Source organism: Gorilla gorilla, chromosome 2 (genome assembly GCF_029281585.2).
Source record: "Gorilla gorilla gorilla isolate KB3781 chromosome 2, NHGRI_mGorGor1-v2.1_pri, whole genome shotgun sequence".
Classification (NCBI taxonomy): domain Eukaryota; kingdom Metazoa; phylum Chordata; class Mammalia; order Primates; family Hominidae; genus Gorilla; species Gorilla gorilla.
In genome coordinates, this window is record NC_086017.1 from 17,326,641 (window position 1) to 17,338,908 (window position 12,268).

Consider the following 12,268-nt stretch of genomic DNA (forward strand, 5'->3'; position numbering starts at 1 on the left):
TTCTCTTCATGAAATGCAGTTTCTGGAGAGCCCAAACACAGTGGGTAAAGACAATGAGCCTCTGTGTGTGTGAGTGCAATGGTAAAATATTTTTTCTTCATTTTTGAGTTCCAGAGAAAGACAAGTACTTTAAAAATCTTTTTGGAAGAAAATGGATATGTAGGGATCTTGTTTATGTTTTTGTTTTAGATTTTTTTTTTTTTTTTGAGCATTAGAGAGACTATTGGGAATTTGAGAGATTGGTGCAAAAGTGTTTGTGGGTGTTCTTTCTTCATGTCAAGCTATGAAATAAAGTCATTTTATCTCAAAAAGCCCTTAGTTAATGCTGGGGAAAACATTTTTATCCAACCTGGAGGACACTTGGGAAAGGATCTAGCAGCTGGTGCTTTGAGAAGGAGAAGACAGACGTTTTTGGGGGAGTGGAGAAGGGAAAGGAGGGGAGACAAGGAGGTGACCAGTCTGGACTCTGATGGTGTCTTTCCCCTGCCCAGGCACCCAATGCCATGTTTTAAAAATTCATCAACATGGAGAAGGCGGGAATACCAATTAAGTGTTTAGCATAATAGAAAATCAATTTTAATTGTCCCAAATGGAACTATTGTTTACAGTTACAGACGGCTGCCAGGCAGTACCTGGAGAAAATAAATGAGCCCAGGGAGTAGGGAATTGCTTTCAATTCTTAGGAGTATTGCAGGACAGACATTGGAGAATTCAGCCTAAGAAAGTTTTTGCAGAGAAAACAGATTCCCTATAATTATAGGCTGAAAAATGTTTCCCTCTAGGACTATGCAGTTAGTAGTGTCGTCAATTTCCACCTCTCACCTTTCTCCTGGTGTTTTCACAGGAGGAATGGACCATCAAAATAGTTGTTACTGCATGGATTAAAATCATTGGCAAAGAAGAGGGGAACCTTGATTAATGTCTCATTATTTAGAAACTTAGAAAAAGGAATACATATTCATTACAGCACTTTAACAGTTTTACCAAGATAAAACTTTTTTTTTCTGTTTTTTTCTTTTCTATCTATTATGCTAAACTCACTTAATTGGTATTCCTGCCTTCTCCACATTGAAGAAGAGGGGATGGCTAATGAATGTAAAAATATGGTTACATAGAAGGAATAAGATCTAGTGTTTGATAGCACAATAGGATGACAACAGTTAACAAAAATTCATTGATGTTTCAAAATAAAAGAGTGGACTTATGATATTCTTAATGCAAATAAATAATAAATGCTTGAGGTGATGGGTATTCTAACTACCCTAATTTGATCATTACACATTGTGTGCACTTATCAAAACATAATGTTTCCTGTAAATATACATAACTCTGATACGCCCATAATAATAAAAATTTTAAAAAATTAGAGAAGAACATCAGCAAAGACAACCCAAAACCACCTCTTACCTGATCACTTCACTATGTTTTCTCTTTTGTTTCTTTGAACTTCCAGTGCAAAGGAAGTATTTCTTTTATTGCACTTCATCTTTCCTATCTATAGCTATTTGCATATTTGCCTTATCTTTCAACTAGTATAAAAATTCCTCAAAGGCAATATTTCACTTTAGCAGAGCTAAACCCATCACTTCACTACTAACTGTGTGTACCTTGAGTGACTTAATCTATTTCCTTAGCTGTAAGCTGGGGGCCATGATGGCATCCGATTTATAGTTCTGTGGTGAGTATTGAGTCGATGAGAATGAACCTTCCAGAAAAAACCCTGGCATGTAGTTTGAACTCAGACATTGACTACTAATATGATTTTTATATCCTTTTTGTCTCTTTTAAGAAATAATTATAACACATCCTATACAAAAATCTGTAATTCTCCTATTGAGAAATCCTAGAGAGGAACAAAAAGAAAAAGTTGGAGACAGATGCTCACTCTAGGTAACTTTCAGCATAGATTGGCTTAAGACCCATTGCAACAAAAGTACATGAAATGCTTATTAATATTGCAAATTCCTGACAAGAATCTCTGGGATAGAATCTCAAAATACCTATATCTTCAGTAAGCTTACCAGAGTATTCCGATACAAGCTACATTTTCAGAAGTTTGGTCAAAGGAAAATGGTCATCTCTGGATGTATTAATTGGTAAAAACCAGATGTAGGCTCTAAAATGCCCATGTGGAATGTTTCACTCATTTTGTCATGAAAGACAACTTGCTTGGGGTGGCTGCAATCCCACTCCTGTTTCTATCCACCACAGTGAGGATAACTGATTTCTCAGACAGTCTCTTAAAGCTCATGGGCATGGCTCCTTGGACCTGCCTTGTAAAAACTATGGGGCTATTTCATTTGCAGAATTGAATAATTAACATACATCATTGCATGGTGCAATATAAATCCACTGTGAGACTGACCTTGATCTAAGTGTCTACCATCATTAAAGGCACCCAGCATGACCTTTCACCCACTGTGGAGCTCAGTAGAATACTTTCCATAAAGCGCAGGTGCAGGATTTTATTCTCCAGAGTCTGCTTCGATGAAACTTTGCTCAGATTTTAATTCTCTAAAACCTAATAGTGTTTGGGAGTTAGCTGGATTTTTTTTTTTTTTTTCTGAATTCGAGTTATGACTGTTGAGTCACAGAAGATATCTAGTGCTTCAAACAGAACTCGATTTGACTTTCGGTTCTGTGTGACCTTAGGCAAGCCATTCAGCCTTTGTGTCCTTAGGTTTTTCCATGTGTAAAATGGAGATAATGATAAACACCTCAAAGAGTGTTGTAAGAATTAGGAATACACTTGAGAGCCCCTGTTACACATGTGAAATGCCCAAGAGATGCCAGTTTCCTGTTCCTTTAAAACACAAGTGCAGTGTTAAATGTAGAAGGACAAAAAAAAAAAAGACATCAAATATTTTCTCTTAACTCAGTTTCTTAACTTCAGGACTACTGACATTTTGAGCCTGATAATTTTTGTGTCTGAGGGAGGAAGGGAGACAGGTGCCCCATGCATTGTAGCAGGTTTAGTTTTAGCAGCATCCCTGGCCTCTGTCTATTAAATACTAGTAGCACCGCCCCGATCTGACAATCAAAAATGTCACCAGACATTGTCCATGTTCCCTCAAGGGCAGAAATCACCCCCATTGAAGAGCACTGTCCTGGTTCTTGCCCTATAATTTTAAGCCATTAAGTTGTAAAATCAAACTAAGAAATCAAATTGTCAGTGTTTTACCAAGCCAATATCAAAAAGGAAACTAACCTAGCTATGATGGTTATCCTTTTGACAGTTCCCCAGCCTTATAAAGGGGAAATCTCATAGTGCTATTAGGGTATAGCAAAGGGAGGTACCTGTCACCTTGAGGACTCACAGGTAATCCATGAGCCACAACTAAGGTTAGATTCTCAGACTTTAAAACGCCATAATCTCAGGCTGGCTTATGTCACAGATCTTACTAAACTAGGGCCAAGTGCCTCTTGCTGTGTAAACTAGGGGACAATGACTTTTGCATGAGGCTGATATAAAAATGAAATGGTAAGGCCAAGCATGATGGCTCACACCTGTAATCCCAGCACTTTGGGAGACAGAGACAGGGGAATCCTTTGAATCCAGTTGTTCAAGACTAGCCTGGGAAACATAGGGAGACCCTGTCTCTACAAAAAATAAATAAATAAAAATAGTAACAAATAAAAAAATTAAGTTGACATGGTGGTACATGCCTGTGGTCTCAACTACTTGGGATGCTGAGGTGGGAGGATCTTGAGGCTGGAAGGTAGAGCCCGCAGTGAGTGTGATCACACCACTGCACTCCAGCCTGGGCAACAGAGTTGACACCATATCTCAAAAAAAAAAAAAAAAAAGGGGGGGCTGGGTAGGGTGGCTCATGCCTGTAATCCCAGCACTTCGGGAAGCCGAAGCCGAGGCGGGCAGATCATAAGGTCAGGAGATCAAGACCATCCTGGCTAACATGGTGAAACCCTGTCTCTACTAAAAATACAAAAAATTAGCCAGGCGTGGTGGTGTGCGCCTGTAGTCCCAGCTACTCAGGGGGCTGAGGCAGGAGAATGGCGTGAACCTGGGAGGCGGAGCTTGCAGTGAGCCAAGATCACGCCACTGCACTCCAGCCCGGGCGACAGAGCGAGACTCCCTCTCAAAAAAAAAAAAAAAAAAAAGAAATGGTTAGTTCATTAATTCTTAAAGAGAAATGGAACATCAGGGGTACTTCCATTCAAATTGGTATAACCAGCAACTTTAGATTCTTAAGTGCAGGGGAAGCCAGATCACTGAAGGTCCTTGGTGAGCATTCAGTGAGGACTAGAGGTACGAGCTGGAGCATTGAATAGCATCAAGCTATCAGAGCCTGCTGTTCCTTTCCAAATGGGGATGTGGACCAATGGGGCACACTGGCTAGTTCTTTGAAGGGTATTGCCACCATTTGCCTCTGCAACCTGACTCTTTGCTTCTGCTGATGACCAAACATTTTAGTATTTTTTCATTTAAGTTTAATCAGGCCTGTTAGAGCTTTGCTCTTTGCATTGGCAAGGCTTTGTGAATTATTATAGGAATCTAACTGGTGGTATTTTTATAAATGTACCGTAATTCTAGGTTCCTGAGATGCACCTTCCTGTAGACCCCACCTGCCCACTGGACAGTCAGTCTCTCTGCTGCCCCCCTCCCCTCAGCACACTTGATCTTTCAAATACTCTTTTCACAAGCAGGGCTATGGCATGCTTTCTTTCACACTCTGCATCTCTCTTGGAATCATGTTCACGAGGTAACAAACAGGAGAAAGTGGACAAGTCAAGGCTACACAAATCACACTGACACCCCTAATGTCCTGTTTCCTTTCCTCCTGGTAAAGTTGAGGTAGATGCAGAGAAGTTTTGGTCATTTATTTTGTATTAATTTCTTAGAAATTGCTTTGTCCTCGCTTTATACATAATTAGCATTTAATAAACATTTGTCAAACAGAAAATGTTTGTATAAATAAACAAATGTGTGATATTATTGTAATAATAGTGGTTACTATTATTATTATAATTATTATTATAATTATTATTATTTGAGACAGAGTCTCGCTCTGTCACCCCAGCTGGAGTGCAGTTGCATGATCTCGGCTCACTGCAACCTCCACCTCCCAGGTTCAAGCGATTCCCATGCCTCCGCCTCTGGAGTAGCTGGGATTACAGGCACCTGCCACCATACCTAGCTAATTTTTGTATTTTTTTGTAGAGACAAGGTTTCACCATGTTGGCCAGGTTGGTCTTGAACTCCTGACCTCAAGCAATCACCTGTCTTGGCCTTCCAAAGTGCTGGGATTAGAGGCATGAGTCACCATGCCTGTCTAGTTATTATTTTTTGATACTAGCTGTTGATTGCCTTTTAGGGCTTATCTGGGCCAGGTATTAACACTGTCTAGGGATTATCCTAGTTCATCTTCATAATGATTCAATACATCTGAACTTCTTTTATCACCAGATTTTAACTTAAGTAGTTTTCCCAAGCTCGTCCAGCTGACATGTGACAGAGGTGGAATTTGAACTGTTGCCCAAAGTGCATATTTACAGTGGCTCAGGACCTTTACATCTGATTGGTGAAAGCCAGATGTAGCCTCTAAAATGTCGATGTGTGATGTTTCACTCATTTTGTCATAAAAGAGGACTTGGTTGGGGTGGCTGCAGTCAGCTGAGATTCCACTCCTGCTTCTATCCACTACCGTGAGGATAATTCATTTCTCAGACAGTCAAAGCTCATAGGCATGGCTCCTGGACCTCCCTTGTAAGAACTGTGGGGCTTTCGTTCCCAAAAGAGCACAAGCCCCAAGAGAGCACAGCTGTGGTGTGATTCCTTTTTCAGCAAGCGGCTTCAATGTCTTCAACTAGGAAGGCCTTGGCAGCATTTCCAAGGGGTCAGGGAATTGTAACTATGATAATGGAAGTTCTGCAAAATTAAGCTCAGGGTGAAGGCAGCTGCAAGTCAATGCCATTTGAAGGTTCTTATGTAAAGTGCATTAGAAAGCATCACAGAATAAGCTTTCTCATTCTGTCCACCATGACACCTTATTTAATTCAGGTATGATAGGTTTTAAACAAGCATATAAAAAGGTTTCAGTTACTGTGATCTTTCCTCTCTTCCTAGGAAAAGGTTTCATATCAAGGTTTCTCTCTCTGATTTTACCTTGCTCCTGACATTAAGCTGTTAATTCACTGATATTAAAATGCTTTTTTAAAAAACCCTCTAAACTGGCTGGGTTTTTCAAACATCAAAAATATAATACCAGAGCTGCCAGCTCTTGTTCCCTGTAGCTTATGTTTTGGCTAACAGCCAAGCATCAGCTGATCAAACTCTTAAGAAGCCAGACAAATTTAAAACCATAGCTGCTCAAATAGAAATTAGTAAGAAGGTTAGCAGTAAATGGAAAATAAATTTCATGTAATACCTCTAAATATAGGTTAATGAAATCAGTCCTCAATCTTCCTAAGTGAAAACTAGACCTCTGATTAATGTTAAGATTTAGCTGGCTGTTTTAACATTTAAGATTTAGCTGGTCGTTTTTAAAAATAACATTTAAAAAATTCTCATTCATTATTTTCTTTTGTGTAACAATCTAGAGCACTTTTCTGTCTGTTAATCCATTGAATTAAATCTTCACAAGAACTGTGACAATGAGGCATTATTCTCCCCTCAATTTTGCATTTGAGGAAACTGAGGCCTGGATAAATTAAGTGACTTGCTCAGCTAGAAAATGACAGTGTGAAAATATCAACCCAGTGTTTTTCACTATATATTTACTGCTCTTTTTGCTTAAGTAAGCCATTTCTTAGTAGAACTTAACAGCTTTTACTTTCACTATAAAACATACTTAGCTAGCCAGGTGTAGTGGTGCATGCCTGTAATCCTGGCTATTTGGGAGGCTGAGGCAGGAGAATCGCTGAAACTCAGGAGGTAGAGGCTGCAGTGAGCTGAGATAGCACCACTGCACTCCAGACTGGTTGACAAAGAGAGACCCTGTCTAAAAAAATAAAAATGCCAAACATATTTGCCATTATATTTTCATTCCTGCTGGAAATCTGTCTGTTGATCTGGGACATAGTCTGTGTCTAGAACTTTTGCTGTTACATGGGACTTCTCAGTTAACCTTAATATTCAATTCAGAGAATACCATTCATTTATTTGCAATTTACTGGGGCAGAAGGCATGGAGTTAAAGAGGTCATAGATAATTCCAAGTTAACAATGAAGCAAAATTAGAGTCATTTTTGATGATCTCAAAATAGATTTATATCATTTTGTGTGAGTAATGTCAGGCACCTGAGACCTGTTTCTCAGTAACAGTTACCTTTAGTATAAAAAAAAAATTGTTCCGATGCTTAGTAACTTCAAACAAGACAAATTTGTTTTGCTCATTAATCTGTAATTTGGGCAGGATTTAGTGGGGATAACTTGTCTTAGCGCTACATGGCAACAGCTGAAGTGGATCAAAAGCTGAGTGGTAGAATCATTTGAAGCTTCATTCACTCACTGGGCTGGTAGTTGAGGCTGGCTGCTGGCTGCTGGCTGGGGACCTCAGTTCCACTCCATGTGAGCCTTTGTATGCCATCTATCAGTCTAGGCTGGTTTGTGCTTCTTCACAGCATGGTTGCTGTTGCTCAGGGCACACATCCTAAGAATGCGATCAAGAGAGACAGGTGGAAGATATAGTCCAAGGATTCAGCTTTGGAAAACAATACAGCATCATTACTACCATAGACTATTGGATGAAATAATCTTTATCCCCCACCCAGATCAAAGGAGAGGTACATAGATCTCACTTGTGGATAAAGAGGAGTGTCACTCATATAAAGAAAGCATGTGGAACGGGCCATTGTTGGAACACATTGTCTTCCCAGAAGAGCTTGGTAATCTCATTATCCATGGTTGCTGGAGCCCTAAAGGAAAGGCAGGAAGATAAGAAGGAGGCAGGCAAGTTCTTATTGAATTAATAGGTTTAAGAGCCACTTTTGTGGGCAGCCAGGTATATATCCACCTTAGGCATATAAAAGTCCCATCTTGCCCTTATTAATTCTCCTAACTTCTGGTCTTTCTTGCATCATTTAATTCTCCTATATTCTGGCTTCTTTATGTTCTAAATTCAAAGACTCTCTAGACCTGAAAAACATAAAAAAACACCACCATGGGACTTTTAATTTTGTTCATCACGATAAAATACCTAAAACTCAGAACTGACTCTAACACAAGTTCACATTCTACTATTTATTTCCCTTTTATTTTGTAAGGTGGATCAGGGTGTAGAAGACAGGTTTCCCGGAGCCTGATTCATACTGTGCCCTTGTTTAAGACTCATAATGTTGTTACACAGACAACTGAGCTGTAATTGTAGCATTCAGATTCCCATTTAAAATAGATCCCATTTCCCTGAGGGAGATCATCCAACTTGTGTATTTTCCTGAGTGGGGCATCAGAAATGCTTCTGTCAGCTCATACATAGTATGACACTTCATTGTGAAGGCAACTCTAGTTTTCACATCTTTGCTGCACACCCTGCAATACATTTAAAGCTTGAGGATTTCCTCTCCTAACATATCCCAGATTCTTTCCATTTTCCTTTGACGCCTACTATACCTTCCCCAACCCACAACTCAAATTCTGAGCTGTAGGTGGGTTAGGATCCAGGTTTTATTGTTCCTAATGGGTCAAACTGATAATAATTGTTCAGTTGCAGTGCATACAAGTATCAGTCCAAAAACTCAGGTGTCCAAATAATTTTTGAATGACTAAGTTTATATTTATAGTTTGAGCTTACTATTTCACTGGGTGGTGGAACCTGATGTTGAGCAGGCCACTCTCCTGGCTTCCCATCTTTTCCCAGGTTCCCAGTGCCTTCGATGTTCCCCTAGCCTTGGTGCATGGCCAGGTAAAGCTGCAGTTCTTGGTCATTGCTATGGTCTAAATGTTTGTATCCCCTTAAAATTCACATGTGGAAATCCTAATCCCCAAGGTTATGGTAGTAGAAGGTGAGGCCTTTGGCGAGATGATTAGGCCTAAAGGCAAGCCCCTGTGAATGTGATTAGTGCCCTTAGAAAAGAGATGCAAGGAAGATCCCTTGCCCCTTCCACCATGTGAAGTCACGGAGAGAAGGCAACATCTAAGAACCAGAAAGCAGACTCTCACCAGACACTGAATCTGCCAGCAACTTGATTTTGGACTTCCCAACCTTTGGAACTATGAGAACTACATTACCACTCAGTTAATAGTATTGTGTGATGGCAGCTCTAATGGACTAAGACAATCATTATCCCTCCACATGACACACTGGAGATGTATAATACCTCTTTCTAGACATGAGTTCATGTCTGATGAACCTCACCAAGGGATATTCTCAGGTCTGCCTCTCAGATACTGCTATGCTCTTTAGATAAAAAAAATGCCGAGTAGCCCTCCCAAGTAGACACATAGAAACTCAGTGGGGACAAGGTCTTTCACCACTTTTCTGCATGCAAAATCATTTATGGCTCCCCAATTCTGAATGGATTGAAGGGAGGTAGATGAAGTCCCTTGAGCCCCACCTGCCTCCACATACCACATGGACAGTTCTATTCTGTTGTTCCTTCTCTGTGTTGGAGTGTGGAACTCAGAATCTCACTCTTCCTTGGGCTTTACCCTGGAAAGTGACTCATATAGGGTTCCAGCTGCCCTTTCTCCCAGCTCATTTTGGAGGTTCATAGGCCTATTCAGGTTTGTGTTAGACCATAGCCTCTGAAATCTTTGTCTAACCTGGAAATAAAGGGAAAATGGTGGAATAGGCTGGCTCTTTCTGATCAAAATCATTGTGACATGACTGGACCTTGCCTTTCTAAATCTGGTAATTTGAATCTTGTGTCATTCTATAACATCTTTTCTCTAAGTACAAATGCAATCAACTCGGGGTAGGGGGAGGAAGACTACAGTTTGAACAAACTAAAAACAGGCAATGAACAACAGTCAAAGGTTCCTGCTCTTCTTTTTCTGCTTCAACAATTCTCCCAGGAACTTGAGATGTTCCTTTGTACTTCCATATGTACCATCTTATCTATGCTTACGTTTCCATTAACACACCCATTGCTACTGCCTTGTAGAGCTATGACACCTGCCCTCCTCCCCACCTCCAGAGGTCAGTTTATGCCTCCACCCCCTGACATTCTCCCCACATCCACACATATATTTGGCAGCCAGAAAATTTCTTTCCATACATTTATGATGTAGTTATATCTGTGTCTACATCCCAAGACTTCCAGAACACTTTCACTTCGTCTCAAGTTCATTTCTCCAGATTTGCAGAAGACTGAAAGAATTAAGTAACATGTCAAGATCACAGGCTGGTAGGTGGCAGAATGGCCTGTGAAATCCATGGCTATGAACTGAGTTGTGTCTCTGAAATTTGTACGTCAAAGCCCTAACCCCCAAGGTATGCTATTTTTGTGATGAGGTCTTTGGGAGGTACTTAGGGTTTGATGAGGTAATAAAGCTGTGCCCCTTATGATGGGATTAGTACTCTTCAAGGAAACAAGAGAGAGCTAGTGCTCTCTCTTCTCCTCTCTCCCTTTCTTTCTCTCTTTCCCTTTGCATGTAAGGACGCAGCAAGAAGGCAGCTGTCCTCAAGAAAGAAAGAAGACTCTTGTATGAATTGGCCAGCACCTTGATCTTAGACTTCTCAGCCTTCAGATCTAGGAAAAAGAAATTTCTGTTGTTCAAGCAATTTCTATTGTATTTAGTCTATGGTATTTTATTACAGCAGGCGGAGCTAACAAAGACATACACGTTTCTTTTCTTTTTTCTCCAACTTACCGCATTCTTATATTCTCCCGTGACTCCATGATAAGGTACTATCATCAGTTGTCTCACATTGTGCCTTTCAACAAAAAGATCAGAAAAGGAGAAGGGGCAATTGATATATAGAAAAATTTTTTTCCTTAGTGAAATTGCCTATTTCCTCTCCCCTATGTCCCTAATTAATCCTTGAAACCAGGCTTCCTGGTTGCTTGTAACAAACGGAACCTACAAGAATGTGGAAGTAAGTTTTGCTGGCAATGTGTACTCTGTTTTGCTAGGCTGGACTTTAATGCAGACTGCTAAGCAGGCATCTCTGGGCTGGTAGAAGTGTATACTCCTGCTGTATTCCATCATGTGGATCAAAGGCCAGGGCTAATAGCACTTAAATAATAAATGTGCTGTTTTAAAGTATGCATCATTTAAATTTGAGGGAAATGAGCAAATCTGGGAAGACTACAAGGGATGTACTTTCCTGACAATGATATCATCAAGAAAAGCCATTAAGAAATGGGAGGAAATCTTCAAGATCTCAACAGAGACTATTTTAGAAAAGCTAGTCATCAAATTTTGCCTTTGTGACTGGCATGGTCACTGTTGCATTAGCATATAGGTGGATCGGGATATAGTGGGATTAAGGACAGATATGGAAATGCAGGGATGGGGAGAAGAAGGATTCCAGGAAATAGGACTTTGAGAAAAATAGAGGACTTTATAAAATTTCAAGACTTTGAGGGTAAGTATGGGTAGTCTCTCAACATAGTTTTCTGGGTTTTGTTGTTAATGCTTTTTCAAGGTAATAAGCTCCAAAAAGCCTCAAAAAGCCCCTCTTCTTCTGTCTTGCTCCTAGAGAGATCACGGTGGCTAGGAGGGTGCTGGATCTGAGAATTCAGCATGAGCCCTAAGTGAATTCAGATTATATTCTCAGTCACTATTCACTGATCTTCAAAGAAAGTCAGACGGATTAAAGACTTAAACGTTAGACCTAAAACCATAAAAACCCTAGAAGAAAACCTAGGCACTACCATTCAGGACATAGGCATGGGCAAGGACTTCATGTCTAAAACACCAAAAGCAATGGCAACAAAAGCCAAAATTGACAAATGGGATCTAATTAAACTAAAGAGCTTCTGCACAGCAAAAGAAACTACCATCAGAGTGAACAGGCAACCTAGAAAATGGAAGAAAATTTTCGCAACCTACTCATCTGACAAAGGGCTAATATCCAGAATCTACAATGAACTCCAACAAATTTACAAGAAAAAAACAAACAACCCCATCCAAAAGTGGGCAAAGGACATGAACAGACACTTCTCAAAAGAAGACATTTATGCAGCCAAAAAACACATGAAAAAATGCTCACCATCACTGGCCATCAGAGAAATGCAAATCAAAACCACAATGAGATAACATCTCACACCAGTTAGAATGGCCATCATTAAAAAGTCAGGAAACTACAGGTGCTGGAGAGGATGTGGAGAAATAGGAACACTTTTACACTGTTGGTGGGACTGTA

General features: G+C 40.1%; 1 protein-coding gene and 1 long non-coding RNA gene across 6 annotated transcripts in view; one reads left to right on the forward strand and one right to left on the reverse strand.

Moving 5' to 3' along the window:
- GRM7 (glutamate metabotropic receptor 7) overlaps positions 1 to 12,268 on the forward strand; it is an 892,306-nt gene that overhangs the window by 662,842 nt on the left and 217,196 nt on the right. The window lies entirely within an intron of this gene.
- Positions 7,342 to 12,268, reverse strand: part of LOC134758028 (uncharacterized) — a 94,474-nt gene continuing 89,547 nt past the window's right edge. For both annotated transcript variants that reach the window (XR_010132746.1, XR_010132748.1), the window contains exons 2-3: positions 7,758 to 7,874; positions 7,342 to 7,609 (exon numbers count right to left, since the gene is read on the reverse strand). This is a non-coding gene — a long non-coding RNA (uncharacterized lncRNA). The remainder of the gene's footprint in view (positions 7,610 to 7,757; positions 7,875 to 12,268) is intronic.